At 40.5% G+C, this 17086-nt stretch overlaps 1 non-coding gene across 1 annotated transcript; it reads left to right on the top strand.

The window, feature by feature from the left end:
• Nucleotides 1-6824: 6824 nt before the first annotated feature.
• On the top strand, nucleotides 6825-6931 carry LOC116592146. Its single transcript, XR_004286335.1, has one exon. It is a non-coding gene; the product is annotated as a U6 spliceosomal RNA (small nuclear RNA).
• Nucleotides 6932-17086: the final 10155 nt, after the last annotated feature.

Genomic DNA, 17086 nt, shown 5'->3' with positions numbered 1-17086 from the left:
CTGACTGATTAAATCTATTACATCTATTACTATCATCATGTATTTTGATGCTTAAATTGTTCCTGATTTGACTAATGGGAGTCCTTTCAAGTTGGCATCTATCTCCCTCTGACATAGCCCCATCACTTTTGAGTGCTTTCTGGATTTCCAGCACAAGATATCCCAGGTTTACAGGGGCTCCATCACTCCGGGAATGTGAGGTTTTGCGGGTCCTTTCAGTAGACAGAGCAGGAGAATATGTACGTATGTGTGCATGTACATAGGTATGTATATGGTAAATACATATACATTTGCACCCATATTTTTTAAAATTTTATTTATTTATAAATACATTTTATTTATTTAGTTGTTTGAGAGAGAAAGAGCACGAGCTGGGGGAGGAGCAGAAGGACAAGCAGACTCTTTGCTGAACAGGGAGCTCAATGTGGGGCGCAATCCCAAAACCCTGAAATCATGACCTGAGCCAAAGTCAAACACTTAACTAGCTGAGCCTCCCAGGCACCCTCCCCATATTTATCTCTATTTATGTCTTTCTCCCTATATATAGAGAGAGAGAGAGAGAAAGAGAGAGCTATAAGCTCACACCAATACCTTGAATTCCAGTCTAACATCACAGGGTTCAGTCAAGTTTTATCCTGTTCCGTATTTCTAACTCTCTTCTCCGACGGTGAGAAGCATGACTCCAATCATCCTTAATGTGTTTAGTTATTTAGTATATACCCAAATTTGCATCACTGTCACCAACCCCTCACCCATGCCAAATTCCCATTTGGGTTTCGGCTTCTCACATTGGACCAGCCCAATGCACAAGCACCCCTCCTCACCCTGCTTGGGATCCAACATCCAGTGCCAGGCTGGCCTTCTAAATGGATGCCCTCTAGATCCCTCCAGATCCCATGCATGGGCTCTGAAACCCCCTTCCGGGTCTCCCCAGCACCTCCATGTGAATGCCTTCCCCATCCTGCTCAGGATCTGACACCCCACAACAGCCCTTGCTAGCATCTGCACTCCTTCTCTACAGGGATAGCCTCCTCAATTTGCTTGGGCTTTGAGCCCCCAGCAAGGACCACCCCAACTTTTGAATATGCTTCCCACGCCAGCCTGTCCCTCCTCTGCCACATGGATATCCTTCGCACCCTGCACTGGGCATCTCACTATGTAATACCCTTCTTATGGTCTTCCGGCTCCTGCACTGTGTCTTGCCTGCCCCCCCTACCCCCCACAGAGGCCCTCCTCATGCCGGCACACAGAGAGATAAAGACAGATCATCTTGACCGAGTTGAAGCTGGTCTATGTCCAGTTCACCTTTGCCCCTAGAGCAATGCCCATCATGAGTCTCGGTGGGAGGGCCTACATGTTACCTTGGTGGATCTTTAAATATTTGTCTCCACATACATGTGAGATTGCCAAACCCTCTGCTTAGCTTTTTAGCCCCTTAGCAACTTCCCGTTCATTTTTCTTGGAAACTCATGAGCTCAACTTGGGTGTCAACTGTCAACAAATGTCTTGAGAAGGGATTATAAGTAGAATTTCAGGCTCACTTCTTTGTATTTCCCTTTTTTTTTCTGGGATCTCTAGTCCTCAAATCCTGCCTATGTAAGGTAGCTCTGAACTTCAATTTCTGCCTCTGTGGTCCCATAAGCTTGCTTCAGCTTTGCCTCCCCTGCTTCCCATTCTATTGCCAGGACCATGAACTGGTAACCGCCGCGAGGGGGCAAGTTACTGAAAATTTAGATCATAATCAGCAAGCTTCTCTTGGCTTTAGGATGTTGGTCCTTCAAGTCCCAGCTGTCTTGCTTACTCTCCAAAGCAGTAAAAAAGCAGCTTTTTAAAATCTAGTTTTGGGAGCGCCTGGGTGGCTCAGTTGTTTAAGCATCTCCTTTCAGCTCAGGTCATGATCTTAGAGTCCTGGGATGGAGGACCCTGCATCAGGCTCCCTGCCCAGCAGGGAATCTGCTTCTCCCTCTCTCTGCCCCTTCCCCATCTCCCTCTGTCCCTTCTCCCCTCCCCCCTCCTCCCTCTCCTTCCACTTGTGCTCTCTCTCTCTCCCCCTCAAATAAATACAATCTTTTAAAAAATAAAATAAAATCTAGTTTTCATAGTAGTTCTTAGCAGAAGAATAAATCTGATACCACCTACTCTGTCCTAGCTAGAAGCAGACATCTACCTTTGTTTTCTGTTTTTCCTTCTTGATAAATGTTGCTTTGAGTTGGGAAGTCAATAGGTTCCCTGTGCGATTTTGGCGGGGGGGAGGATGGGGGTGTGTTTGAGCTACCATCCTTCTAGAGTAATTGCCTATTTAGGTGCTAGAGGGAATTAGGTATATTCTGTTCCTCTCTGGAAAGAACATGAAACCAGCCATCCTATCAGATCAGGGTTCTCTGTGCCCTGAAGGGCTCACATGTGAGGGAAAACTGTTGTTCTCAATAGATAGCCCATTTCTTCCTTTTATCAAGTCTGTATCATAAAATAGAGGAATTTCAAACCAGAATTCAAAAATTAGAACATATTTTAAATGTTAATATGTAACAAATATGACCTTTTAAAAATACAAAACGTGCCATTGTTTACATTTTATTATTTATTAGACACCTAGAAGAACTGTAAGGCTATTAATTAACAAGGCACTCTCAGCACGGGGGTCCAGTAAAGGGCCGCGAGTTTAAAACTGTAAAAAAAAACAACTTTTCCTCCATTCCCATCTATGTACCTTGTAAGTAGAGATTTGATCTCAGCGTGACATAATGTCCATGTTCTAAATGTGAATGCTGTACTGGGAAACAGGAGTCCCAGACCCTGACAGGCTCTGACTGGGAGAACCGTGGATGTTAAGCAGAAAGACCTAACTGTGGACTTGCCCCTAGGCAGGAACACTGAGAGAAGAGGATGACAGTATATTTAACAACAACAACAACAAAAATGACTAGATTTAAAAGTGTTTTACTAGCTTGGGCAGACCTGGATGGCCCGTTTAGCATCTGACTCTTGATTTTGGCTCAGGTCATGATCCCCGAGTAGTGGGTTTAACCTCTATGGGGTTGTTTCCCCCCAAAGTCACAAGAAACTGATGTCCCTCTCTCAGGTTTGCAAGGAAGAGATGAGGCAATGGTACGTGAAAGTACTTGGCAAAGAGTAGTGACTAATTTTAGAGACTATTTTCAAAGATGGTTTAAGATCGTTTAGGACTTCAGGGATTGCTAAGCCTGTGTGAACACCTCTCCATTCTCTGCTCCACGTACAGGATACTCTTTGCTTTCACAATGGAGGGCAAAAGTTTAACTCAGTAGTCCCATTGGGCGAGAATGGCTTTACATAATACATATGTGTAATTAGTTTTCATGAGGGTGAAATGATAAAGATCCAGAAGACTCTTTAGCATTATCTTGGCTTGATCTCTTCATTTTGTAGAGGAGGAAACTAAAGCCCAGGGGGTTGAAGGGTCTTGCCCTAGGTATCCCCCTTGATGACTAGCACCCAACTCCCCTCTCCTCGCACTGGGTCCACACTGATCATGGTTGCCTCGGAGGCCTAGGATCCTCATTGGCCCTTTGTCTCTTCTGCCTCATCCTAACAGCCAAGGCAAGTCCCCTGGCCAGCCCAGGTTCACGGCTGGGGAAACGGGATCTACCACCTGGCAGGAGAAGCTGCGACGTCACATTGCACCAGGCCTGGATACAGAACAGGGAGAAGAACTAAGAAAAACACAAAAGGCAAGTGTCTTCCACTTGCCTGATCTTTGCTCTGTCCAAAAGGAGCCATGAGTGTCACACAAACTTTTCTTAAGTATAAGAAATAGGCATACCTTTGGACTTCGTAGGCATCTGTACACTGTGGAGAACCCTTGGGTAGGCAGTTCTATACCTGAGTGCCCATTCCATGCAGGGTGCTGAGAGGAGACGAGGCAGCAGTCTGCGGGAGTCAGTGATCTGGGCCTGTAGGCTCACAAGCAAGGTAAGGTATACATGGGGACAATCACAAGATGGCGAATGGCAGTGGACAGCGACTCAGTGTAGGCACAGGGGGTGGGAGTAGCTTGCTGATGGTCAGGAAAGCAAAGCTTCCTTGAAAGACGTGAAGTTTACACGAGGCAGGGAAAGGCGCCTAGCACTTAACTAGCCACACAGAGGGTGGGGACAAGGTCTGCCCTGAGGGAAATGACAGGATACAAAGTGGAACATCTGGGGCGAGCCTGAGTCACTGAGGGAAGGAGGATGGCATTCAAGGTGGAAAGACAGGGTTAGGCCAGAGAATAGAAAGCTTCCATCCAGGACGGCTGGAACCCACTGAAGGGGAGGAAATGCACCTACAAGCCTGTGAGGTGGGGCTGGAACAACTTCCAGGGCAGAGGAAACTGGGAGAAAGCTCTCAGCCCACACGCTGGTGCATTAAGGCCTGGGTAGCCAGAACCTAAAAGGAAAAAAGCTAAGGCTGGGGGCTAAAGGGCAAATTTGGAACATTTATGTCCCTTGCATTCAGACGCTCATGGAAAACTGCACTAAAAGCTAACTGAGTGTTTAATGATTTTGAATAAATATGTGTAAAATTGGAGGTTCTTTTTTACCCCAATGGTTATTTCCACTTTTACCCTAAATGCAAAAATATTGGTCACATGATAAAGAAGCCAAATTTTTTTCAGCTTATTATTTTTTTAGCCCTGGAAAAAATTCTAATGCAAAAGCAAATCAAATGTAGATACGAGGAAAGTTCATTTTTGAAAATGCTATATTTAGATACCATTCATTTGTAGCACTTAAAACTAATATTATTTAGATTCAGTATTTCAGTATTTATTACCTTGAACCTGCACTGTCCAGCATGTAAGCCACTAGTAAGTATATGAAATGTAGCCAGTCAAGTGTAAATTATATACCAGATTTCAAAAACAGTACAATGAAAGAATGTAAAATGCCTTTTTAATAATATTTATATTGATGGCTTATTGAAATGATGATTTGATAGTGTTAAATAAAATATATTGTTAAAATTAATTTTACCTATTTCTTTTTGTTTTTTAACATAACTATTAAATTATTACTTTTTTATTAAAAAAGTAAAATTATATATGTGTTCACATTTGTGGCTCACATTATATTTCTACCAGGCAGTGCTATTTTAAAAGTTTCATTCGTCTAGAAATATTATGTTACGGAGTGGCCCATACCACAGTTAATAATATTAACAGGTGGGAGGGGTTTGCAGGCCCTGTGAAACGAAAAATTGTTTCATACATTTCTATTTTCTTCCAGGCTGAATCTGTGATTTAGTGATAAGTCCTACAACTACCTTGAAGCACATGGTATATTACATGCTTTCAAGGACAGCCGTTTCTGTGATTATGATTTCTTTTCCCACAGGGGAGGAGATACAAAAGAAGTTTGCAATAAAAATTTCCATTCGTTAACAAGTTTTAATAATAAATACTTTAGGTTATCACTAAAGCATAATAAATAATGTGCCTGCATAATTTTAGCACCAATTTACAAAATCTACATGCAGCCAGCAGTAGACCCTTACTGAACAGGTGTGATGTTTTGTTCTCATTGCTGTTGTTTAATTAGGTCTCTTAAGTGTCTTTTAATCTTCAGCAGTCCCTTGCTGCTGTTGCTTGTTTCTCTTTTTCTGTGGCCTTGACTTTTTGAAGATTTGCAGTCGAGTGCCTTGTAGAATATTCTGCATGGTGTCCTTTTACTTGCTCCACACTCCCCTGAATTCCTGGAAATGAAAGATCGGGTCTAGAGAAGCCTGATTACATTCAGGCCACACCGTTTAGTAAGAATAATGGTTGATATTATGTACTTAATATTGCATCATATTAGGAAGCACGTATGTCAGGTTTTTCTACAATTCATGATGTTAAACTGGTCACGTGTTTAAAGTGGCAATTGCCAGGGGCACCTGGTTGGCTCAGTTGGTGGAGTGAGCGACTCTTGATCTCGGAGCTGTGAGTTTGAGCCCTGTATTGGGAACAGAGATTACTCAAATTAATTAACCAATTAATTTTTAAAAAGCAGTCATTGCCAGATTTTTCCATGGCAAAAGTATATGTTTCCATTTGCAATTAAAAGTAATCTTGTAGATGATACCAGTTTCGTAATAACCGTTCGCTTAATGGTTGTAGCATCTATTACTAAATTCTTGCTTGAACCAATTATTTCATTAGAAGTTGCAAAATGGTGATTTCTAAATTCTCCAGTTCCTTTTACATCTATTAGCTGGCACTCTGCTGTAAAGAATCATTGTTTTCTCTCTTTCTCTCCTTTTGATTACCATGAGTTCATGGGTTGTTATTTATACAATAATTTACAATCAAGTATAGCATCATTTTGATGCTCAAGTTGTCCCAAATTTGGCCAATGTCCTTTAGACATACCCCATCATTATTTGAGCACTGCCTTGCTTTCTGGTACAACGAAATGTTCCAGGCTCACCTTGTACTTTCTCCACTCCAAACTGGGTTTCTTTTAGTGAAGAAGGCTATTTAGAAGACAAGATCTGGACCTTAGGTATGGTCAGTGCATAAGGATCTCTCAATGAACAGTCTTTTAAATTAGGGTATAATTCACATACCATAAAATTTGTACATAATTCAAAATGCAAATCGAAACCACAATGAGGGGATGCCTGGGTGGCTCAGTCGGTTAAGCTTCTCCCTTTAGCTCAGGGGATGATCTCAGGGTCCTGGGATCGATCCCCCCGTCGGGCTTCCAGCTCAGTGGCGAGTCTGCTTCACCCTCAGCCTCTGTGATTGCTTTCGCTCTCTCTCAAATAAATAAGTAAAATCTTACAAAAAAAAAAAAAATCAAGGAAGCAAGCAAGAACAATGAGTGCTCTCTTCAGCAGCCTATATACTGAAATTGGAACAATACAGAGAAGGTTAGTATGACCTCTGGACCAGGATGACATACAAATTTGTGAAGTATAAAAACAAATCCATAAGGAGATACCATTTCACAACCATTAAGATGGCTATCATAAGAAAAATAATTTAGGGGCCCCTGGGTGGCTCAGAGGGTTAGGTCTCTGCCTTCGGTTCAGGTCATGGTCCCAGGGTCCTGGAATCGAGTCCCACATTGGGCTCTGTGCTCAACGGGAGCCTGCTTCTTCCTCTCCCTCTGCCTGCCATTTCCTCTGTTTGTGCTCAATCTCTCTGTCAAATAAATAAATAAAATCTTAAAAAAAAAAAGAAAAGAAAAGAAAAATAATTTAAACAGAGAATAACAAATGTAGGTAAGGATGTGGAAAAACTAGAATCCTGTGCACTGCCGATGGGAATGTAAAATGGTATAGCCGCTATGGAAAACAGCATGGCAGTTCCTCAAAAACTCTAAATAAAATTTCCATATGACCAGCAATTCCATTCTTAGGTTATATACCCCAAAGCACAGAAAGCAGGGTCTCAAAAAAGGTATTTGAACACCCATGTTCAGAGCAGCATAATTAGCAATAGCCTAAGAAGAAACCTAAGCATTTGTCAATAAGTGAATGGATAAACATGTGAGATAAATACATATACTATAATATATATGGAGAGAGTATCTATATACTGTTATCTTCCTGGAAAAGGAAGGAACTTTTGCACATGCTCCAGCATAGATGAAACTTGAAGACATTATGCTCAGTGAAATAAAAGAGTCACAAAAAGATAAAAACAGTGTAAGTCCATTTCCATGAGGAGCCTAGAGAAGTCAAATTCAGAACTGGGAGAGGAGGAAATGGAGAGTTATTATTTAATGGGACATGGAGTTTTGGTTTTGCAAAATGAAAAGAGTTCTGAAAAACGGGTGGTAGTGATGGTTGGTCAACAATGTAAATTGTACTTAACACCACTGAACCACACTCTCAAATATTCTTAAAATGATAAATTTTATGTTATATATATTTTACCACAAGTTTTAAAAATTCAATGATTTTTTTTTTAGTGTGTTCAGAGTCATACAGCCATCACCACTTCTAATTCTGGAACATTCTTTTTTTTTAATAGATTTTATTTATATATTTGACAGCAAAAGACACAGTGAGAGAGGGAACACAAGCAGGGGGAGTGGTAGAGAGAAAAGCAGGCTTCCAGCAGAGCGGGGAGGCCGACATGGGACTCCATCCTAGGACCCTGGGATCATGATCCAAGCTGAAGACAGATGCCTAGTGACTGAGCCACCCAGGCGCCCTAATTCTGGAACATTCTTATCACTCCCACGAGAAACCTGGTGTTAGGAATTACTAGCAATTACTGCCAGCAATCATTTCCCAGTGATTTGGGCCCCAAATCTACTTTCTATCTCTATACGTGTGCGTTTTCTGGACATTTTATATGAATGGAATCAAAGTATGTGAACTTTGTGTCTGTCAATTAGCATAATATTTTCAAAGTTCATTCATGTTGTAATATGCATGAATATTTCATTTCTTTTCATGGCCAAATAATATTCCATTGTACAGATATGTTGTATTTGTTTATTCATTGGTTAGTTGGTGGATATTTGGATTGTTCCCATTTTGGGCTTGTAAGAATAATGCTGACATGAACATTAATGTACAGGTTTTTGTGTGAGCATATTTTTCTCGGATATATACCCAGGAGGGGATTTGCTGGGTTATATAGTCTCTCAATGCTTAACTTTTTTTTAAAGGTTTTAATTTTTATTTTTAAGTAATTGCTATACCCAAAGTGGAACTTGAACCTATAACTCTGAGATCAAGAGTCATGTGCTCTACTGACTGAACCAGCCAGGTCCCCTTTAATAAAAGAAAAATTTTAAAAATGGGTTTTGTTTTTTTTTTTTTTTAGTAACATGCTTAACTTTTTGAGGAACTGTCAGGCTGTTTTCCCCAGCGGCTGCAGTATTTTACATTAGTAACAGTGTATGAGGGTTTCCAATAGCTTTTTTGAGTAGCTGTATTAAAGTAATTGTATAATTTTTCTAAAATAACGACCTATACATTGGCTTAAATCATACAGCTCTGTGCTTGGTTTTGCTTTGCAAATTTGTAATCAAATAAGCTAGACATGCCTCACATGAGGGCGAAAATGAGCTAATTTAATAATAAAATATATACTACCACCTCTGGTATCTCTAATTCAGAATATTCTTCCATTCCACCCTAACACCTATGGCCTCTTGACTACTTGCCGGACCCGGACAGCTAAGCAGGAGAATGAGTCTCGGACTTGGCCAGTCCTGCTGGAATGCCCTCAGCTTTCCGTCCACCCCTTTTCCGCAATGCAGAGCAGCCGCGAACTACATTTCCCAGAATGCCCCCACATGGAGGTTGGAGTTCGCAAGAAAGGAATTCGGGGGAAATTTGGAAGGTAGACGCGAAAGCGACTCTGTTATTCTCCAGAGGTGGTGACAGCCGGATGCCGAGCGGATCTGAGTCGCCCAGGATGCCCGATAGTTCCTCCGGAGCCCCCGCTTCAGGCTGAGACCGCCGGCGACCACCTGTGCCTTCGCAGCGGCTGCCCCAGCTCCGCTCCCTGCCTGCTCGTCCAACAACCGTGTAAGCCCCTTCTGCTGTGTTAGACCCCAGACCCCGAAGACGTAGAGTGGCTTGTGGTTTCCTGAGCAAACCCTGAATAATACATGTGTATATGGGGCAGAGGTACCATTTAACATTTAATGTATTTAAAATACAATGGCGGGGGGCGGGAAATGTGATGTGTCTAGAAACTGTTTTTGCACCTATGGGAAATTTCTGTTTCGGAGACAAACCGGAGCCAGCCTTGCTAGTCTTAATTTTCATGAGCATTAAACAACGACAGAAAAAAAAAAAAAAGACATTAAAAAAGTGTCGTTTAAAACTCATTGTAATCTCCATTTAATGGTAGAATAATAATCCATCAAACAGATATCCTACGATTTAATGAACTAGTCCCATAATGTTGCCATTTAGGCTATTGTTTAAAATTGTTTTGGCAATTATGAATAATCCGGAAAAGAGCGACTCTTATGATTACTTTCTTTAGACAGATTCCAAAAAGTAATTATTTCTGGTTCAAAGAATATAAACATATTAAAGATTATGAATACACTCTGCTACATTGGTTTTCAGAAATGTAGCAATTTAGACTCCTACCAATAGTGACCAAGAATTTGTCTTGCCTGTCGGGACAGCCTATGGCTGCCATCAAATACTAGAATGTAACAGTAATGTTTGCTAATTTGCTAGGTAAAATTTCAGGTTTAATTTTTATTCACTTGTTGATTAGCCAAGACTGTTCCTAGCTTCCGTCTGTCCCCTCCCCCCACCCCCCCACCCCCCTACCCCCCTTCCCCTCTCTTCTTCTCCCTCTCCCTCCCTTCTCTTCTTCCCTCCCTTCTTCTCCCTTCTTTCCTCTCACTTTTTTCGTTCCTTTTTTTCTCTTTCTCTCTCATTCTTTTCTTCTATTCTTTCCTCTTTTCTAGAATTCACATGCTTTGCCTATAAATCTGTCAAGAACCACGTTTTTATAAATTCTCCCAACTTCCTGTTGCATTTAGTTTTGTTTGCATATCATTTTATTATATACTTAATAGTTTTAATGTAGCAAAAATCTGTTCCTTTAGAATTCCTAACATTGCTTTCAATATTAAATAGTTTGTCATTTGGAAATAAGGTAAATACTACCCTCTATTTTCTGTTATTTATGGCTTGATTTAAAATTATGGCTTGATTTTATACATTACCTCTTTGACTTGCCTGAACTTTTTTTTGGGAGGGAGGAGCATATATTAAGAAAAGCAGATCTAAGTTAATATTTCCCTGAAGAAACTAGTTGCTTGAGCACCCTTGGGACAAATCCTACCTTTATGTAATCATATTTTTAGATTCTAAATGTAGCTCTTTTAAAGAATTAAGACATTCATGTTGAAGAAAGTTCAAACACCTCAGAAATACATAATGTGGAAAATGAAAGCATCCCACCCCTTAAAGGTAACCACTGCCGATTTAGTGAATTTTTTAAAATGTAGCTTTTTTATTTTATTTATTTTTCAAAGATTTATTTATCATTTGAGAGAGAGCGAGCATGTATGTGCTTGCATGTCCAAGCATGGCAGAGAGGGGCAGAGAGAGAGGGAGAGAATCTCAAGCAGATTCCTCATTGAGAGCTAAGCTTGGAGCCCCACACTGGGCTGGATCCTAGGACCCTGAGATCATGACTTGAACTGGAATCAAGAGTCCCCCACTTAACCGACTGAGCCACCCAGGCACCCATAAAATTTAGATTTTTAAATTGAGGTATAGTGTACAAAAGTAATATGCATAGATTTTAAATGTACAATTTGATGAGTTTTGACAAATATATATGCCCATATAACCATCAGCCAATCTAGCTACAAAACATTTCTGCTCCCAAAAAGTTCTCTCTTGCCCCTTCCCATTCAAACCCCATTTCAAACTATTCCCAAAGCAACAACTGTTCCAATTTCAATCTCTTTGGTCTTGTTTTGACTGTTCTTACACTTCATATAAATGGAATCATAAGTATAAACTCATTTATGTCTGGCTTCTTTCACTCAACATAATTCTTTTGAGAGTCATCAATGTTATTTTGTGTATTAGCACTTCTGTTTATTGCTGAATAGTTTTCCAATGCATGAATGAATCACAGTTTATTTACCCATTAAAACTTACTGATGGACATAAGAGTTCTTTCCAGTTTGAGGCTATGTCAAATAAATCTGCTAAGAACATTCTAGTATAAGACTTTCTGTCAGCATTTCCGGAGTGGAATTACTGGGGTATAGGGTAGGTGTAACTTTAATTTTATGAGAAAGGGACATATGGTTTTTTAAAGTGGTTGTACCATTTAACCATCCACTGGTAGTGTGGAACAGCTGCTTCCCATTCTCACCAAAACTTTATATTATCTTTTGTGTGTAATCGTATTTTTAATATATTTTGTTAAAATTATAGCGTAGTCACACAAGTTGCAAGTAAATACAAAGAACATTTTCCTTCACCATTTTAGAATAAGTTGCCAACCTGATGCTCCGTCCCCCTCTAATTCTGGAGTGTGTATTTTATACAATCAAGGACCTTCTACATAATGATCAAAATTAGGAAGTTAATCTTGGCACACAACAAATACTTAATCCTCAGACACTATTCACTATTCAATTTAACAATTTGTCCTAATAATGTTCTTTCTAGTAAGAGGATCCTGTTCAAGGAGTTTATGTTGCATTTAATTGTCAAGTTTCTTTAGTCTCCATCAAACTGGAACTTTCCTCAGGTTGCCCTTTTTATTTTAATTTTTAAAATCTAATTAATTGGGCGCCTGGGTGGCTCAGTGGGTTAAGCCGCTGCCTTCGGCTCAGGTCATGATCTCAGGGTCCTGGGATCGAGTCCCGCATCGGGCTCTCTGCTCAGCAGGGAGCCTGCTTCCTCCTATCTCTCTGCCTGCCTCTCTGCCTACTTGTGTTCTCTGTCAAATAAATAAATAAAATCTTAAAAAAAAAATAAATAAAGTCTAATTAATTAATTAATCTTTCTTGAGAGAGAAAGCGTGAGCAGGAAGGGACAGAGGGAGAAGGACAGAGAGAATCGTAAGCAAGCTCCATGCTGAGTGCAGAGCCCCATGTGCGGCTTGATCTCATGACCCTAAGATCATGACCTGAGTCAAAACCAAGAGCTGGAAGCCTAACAGGCTAAGCCAGCCAGATGCCCCAACATGTTGCCTTTTTTAAAGTTTCCAAGCCAATTATATTGTAGAATAGCCTCAAAATTTGGGGCCAATTGATGTTTCTTCATAATTGTATCCATGTGACACATCTTTGGCAAGATTATCATAGCAGGTACGTGACTTTAATTTGTCCCCTTGCTGATCATATTCATTTCGATCGATTTGAATCAAGTGATATCTGCATGGTTTCTCCAATATAAAGTTACTCTTTTCTCTTTGTAATTCATATTTTTGTAGGGAAGTACTCTGATATTAGGTAACTATTTAATTGCTTCCCAAACTTTTAGTTTGTTCACTCATTAATTTATATCTGCATGGACTTGTGGTTTCCTATAGTCTTCAGTGGACAATAATCTATTACTATGATTTATTTTGATACTTAAATTGTACCATATTCGCCCCTATAAGCTGGCTTCTCTGTCCTTTTGAAATGTCCCCATAATTCTTGGAACAATTCTCTGCTTTCTGGCACAAGAACATTCACTGTTGCCTTGAACTGAGAAGGAGCCATTCTCCAAGGAGATTTCGTTTCTCTTATTGGAGGATGGTATTTAGAAACCAATATTTAGGCCCTAGGTGTGGTCGTTGTTATTAACATAACACTGCTCCTAGTGCCTATTTCAGGAGAAAACTAGGGAATATGTGGATGGATACACACAAACACACACACACACACATGCACACACACCCCAAATGCACACAGTTATATCTATGTTTATTTCTTTCCTTTTTTTTTTGAGAGAAAGTGCGCATACACACAGAGGTAGGGGTGGGGGGAGGGGCAGAGGAAGAGGAGAGAGAGAGAATCTTAAGCAGGCTTCACAATCCTGAGATCATGACTTGAGCCAAAATCTAGAGTCAGACTCTTAACCAACTGAGCCATCCAGGCATCCCTATTTATGTTCATTTCTATACCTCTTTACATTTATTGAAAACCATAAGTCTATACCCATACTTCCAATTCCAGCCCAACTCATATGGTTCACATTAGTTTTCCCACTTTCCATATTTGTAACTCTTTTCTCTGACGTGTGTTATCATTATTATATTTATTTGATCAGTACACTGAATGTATCCAATCTCCCATGTCCACTGCTATCTCCTCCCCAATCTGGTCACCCTCCTCACTATACTTACTCTCTGATACTCCACTCCAGATTACTCTTCTACCAGGACACCCTCTTCTCCTTGCTCTGGTTCTGAGATCCTGCTTTGGGCCTCCTGTTCAAGCAGATGACTTCCTTAGACCACTTGGGCTCTGACTCTCTGGGTCACTCTCACAGGGACACCTTCTCACTCAGCTCAGGCTCTAGCTCCCCATGTTGGGCTATCTCCCATTGGACTCTCTGCTCTATTCTGTTCTGACATCTAACACTGGGCTTCCCTCTGTGAAAGCACCTGTCTTACCTTGCTCACCTTTCCAATATGCCATATTGGACTGTCCCTAAACATGCATGCTCCCCTCATTCTGTTAGAGTTCTGATACACTGTTCTAATCCACTGTGGCTGCCCCTTCCCCCAGGTCTCCATCATGTGGCACCTACTTGGCTCTACTCCACATAATGGCTTTAGGACTGAATCATTCGGGAAGCAAAGGGAAGGAGGAAGGTGTATGGACCTAATGTCATTCCTTTAAATTTTAGTTATTCTAAAGGGTGTGACATAGTGTCTCATTATGTTTTTAGAGTGTGTATCTTCGATGAATAATGATGTAGATCTTCTTTTATGTATTTATTGGCCATTTGTACATCTTTTCTCAAGTGTCTAGTTGAGGGTTTTTTTTTTTCCCTCTGCCTTACTGATTTGTAAAAATTCTTCATACATTCTGGATTCAAGTACTTTTTAAATGTATATGTTGAGAATGTATTTAACCACTTTGTGGCTTGCCTTTTTATTATATTAATGGTGAAATTTTTACTTTTTATGAAGACGAACTTATGAGTTTTAATTTTATGGCTAGTGTTTTTGTGTTCCATCTGAAATATCTGCCTACTCCAAATTCATGAAAATCTTCTGTGTTTTCTTTTAAAAAGCTTTAAAGTTCAGACTTTATGGTGAGGTCTCTGATCCATCTCAAATTAATTTTTGTTTATGTTGTGAGACCAAGGCCAAGGTTATTTTTTTCTATGCAGCTATCCGGTTGTGCCAATACCTTTTGTTAAAAGATTTTCATTTTCTGATGAGTGACCTTGGATCTCTTGTCAAAAATCAATTATTGTATACATGTGGATTTATTTCTGTATTCTCTGTACTATTACTTCTATCTGTAGTCTACTAATACACCAGTACCCCATCATATTTGATTATTGTACCATTGAAATCAGGTAGTGTAAGTCCTCCACTTCTTTTTTTTTTTAAGAGTTTATTTAATTATTTGACAGAGAGAGAGAGCGCGCATGTGAGAGCACACAAGCAGATGGAGCGGCATGTAGAGGGAGATGGAGAAGCAAGTTCCCACTGAGCAGAGAACCCAACATAGAGCTTGATCCCAAGACCCTGGAATCATGACCTGAACTGAATGCAAATGCTTAGCCAACCAAACCACCCAGGCATCCCAAAAGTTTTCCACTTTTTGTTCGCCTTTTCGAGATGGTTTCTGCTAGATCCTTGGGTTTCCATACAAATTTTATAATCAGCTTGATTAGCTATAAAAAATGCTGCCTGGGAATTTGATTAGTATGATATTAAATCTATAGGTCAAACTGGGGAAAGTCACCATCTTAATATTGGGTTTTTATGAAACAAACATTGTATATTTCCACTTATTTAGGTCTTTCCTAAATTTTTTCACAATGTTTATCATTTGCAGTATACAGGCATACCACAGATACTATGGGTTTCATTCCAGACCACAACAATAAAATGAATAAAACAATAATCAAATGAAGTTTTTGGTTTCCCAGTGCATAGAAAAGTTACACTTACACAATAGTCTGTGAAATGTGCAACAACATTCTGTCTAAAAAACAGTGTACATACCTTTTTTTTTTTTAAGATTTTATTTATTTATTTGACATAGAGAGAGAGACACAGCGAGAGAGGGAACACAAGCAGGGAGAGCGGGAGAGGGAAAAGCAGGCTTCCCATGGAGTAGGGAGCCCGATGTGGGGCTTGATCCCAGGACCCTGGGATCATGACCTGAGCCAAAGGCAGATACTTAACAGCTGAGTCACCCAGGCACCCCCAGTGTACATACCTAATTAAGTAAAAAAAAAATTTATTGCTAAAAAATGCTAACCATCATCTGGGCTTTTAGCGAGTCATCATCTTTTTGCTGGTGGAGGGTCTTGTCTGCTGCTGATGACTGCTGACAGATCTGGATGGTGATTGCTGAAGCTTGGGGTGGCTGTGGCAGTATCTTAGAATAAGACAACAATGAAGTTTGCTGCATGGATGGACTCTTCCTTGCATGTACTATTTCTCTGTTGCATGCAATGCTGCTTGATAGCAGTTCCCCGCAGTCCTTCAAAAGCGGAATCAGTCACCCTCTTGGCTCATCCATAGGAAGCCACTCCTCATCTGTTCAGGTTTTATCATGAGACTGTAGCAGTTCGGTCCCATCTTCAGGCTCCATTTCTAATTCCAGTTCCCTGCCGTTTTCACCACCTCTGCAGTTACTTCCTCCACTCCAGTCTTGAACCCTTCAAAGTCATCCACATGGACTGGAATCTGCTTCTTCTAAACTCCTGTTAACGTCGGCATTCCATGGTCCTCAATCCCAGGATGTGACCTTTCTGGGGTCTCCTTTCATGCCTCCAGATCTGTGAATGTTTATACATTGTCTATTAGGCTGGGCCTAAACTCTCATGTCTTTCATGACTGTGCTACCTCTGAAATCTGTTCAGCTCTCAGCCTCCCAGAAGCTTCCCTGTGGGATCTTCTGGAGTTTTGCCCTACTCATACACATCTTAACAGTGGGCCAAGTACCCAAGGGAATTTTTCATGCAATTTTACAGGGTTCCTTCTCTGTAGCTGCCTTCTCTTAAGGCACCTTGCCCTCCAAACCCAGCTGTGTTAGCAGGTACCTGCTCTGAGCTCTGTTTCCTCTGTTTCCCAGAGACATTGCTGCCCTCTGCTTGGGCGCCATAGCCCTGTGATGAATGCTTCCCTTTTCTGAAGGGTAATAAGCCTGCCTTGGTTTCTGTTCAATGCCTGAGATTGTTGTGTGTTGAAATGCCTGTATTTGTCTAGTTTTATTGTTGTTTACAGTAGGAAGGTAGGTCCAATGTCAGGCACTCAATTTTAACTATAAATGGAAGTCAAGAGTTTCATCTTTTAAAAGGAATTAATTTAAAGAACCATTATGTTTTTCTCCTCTCTAGCTGTAGCAAGGGTAAACTTAAAGAGCCACTTACCAAATACTCTTGGTCAAATTCAAATCCTAAATGGAAAGCCCCATATTTTTATAGGGCTCCGTCCTTTCTT

The sequence above is a fragment of the Mustela erminea genome, chromosome 5 (assembly GCF_009829155.1).
Source record: "Mustela erminea isolate mMusErm1 chromosome 5, mMusErm1.Pri, whole genome shotgun sequence".
Taxonomy (NCBI): Eukaryota; Metazoa; Chordata; class Mammalia; order Carnivora; family Mustelidae; genus Mustela; species Mustela erminea.
This window is presented reverse-complemented; position numbering and strand designations above follow the sequence as displayed.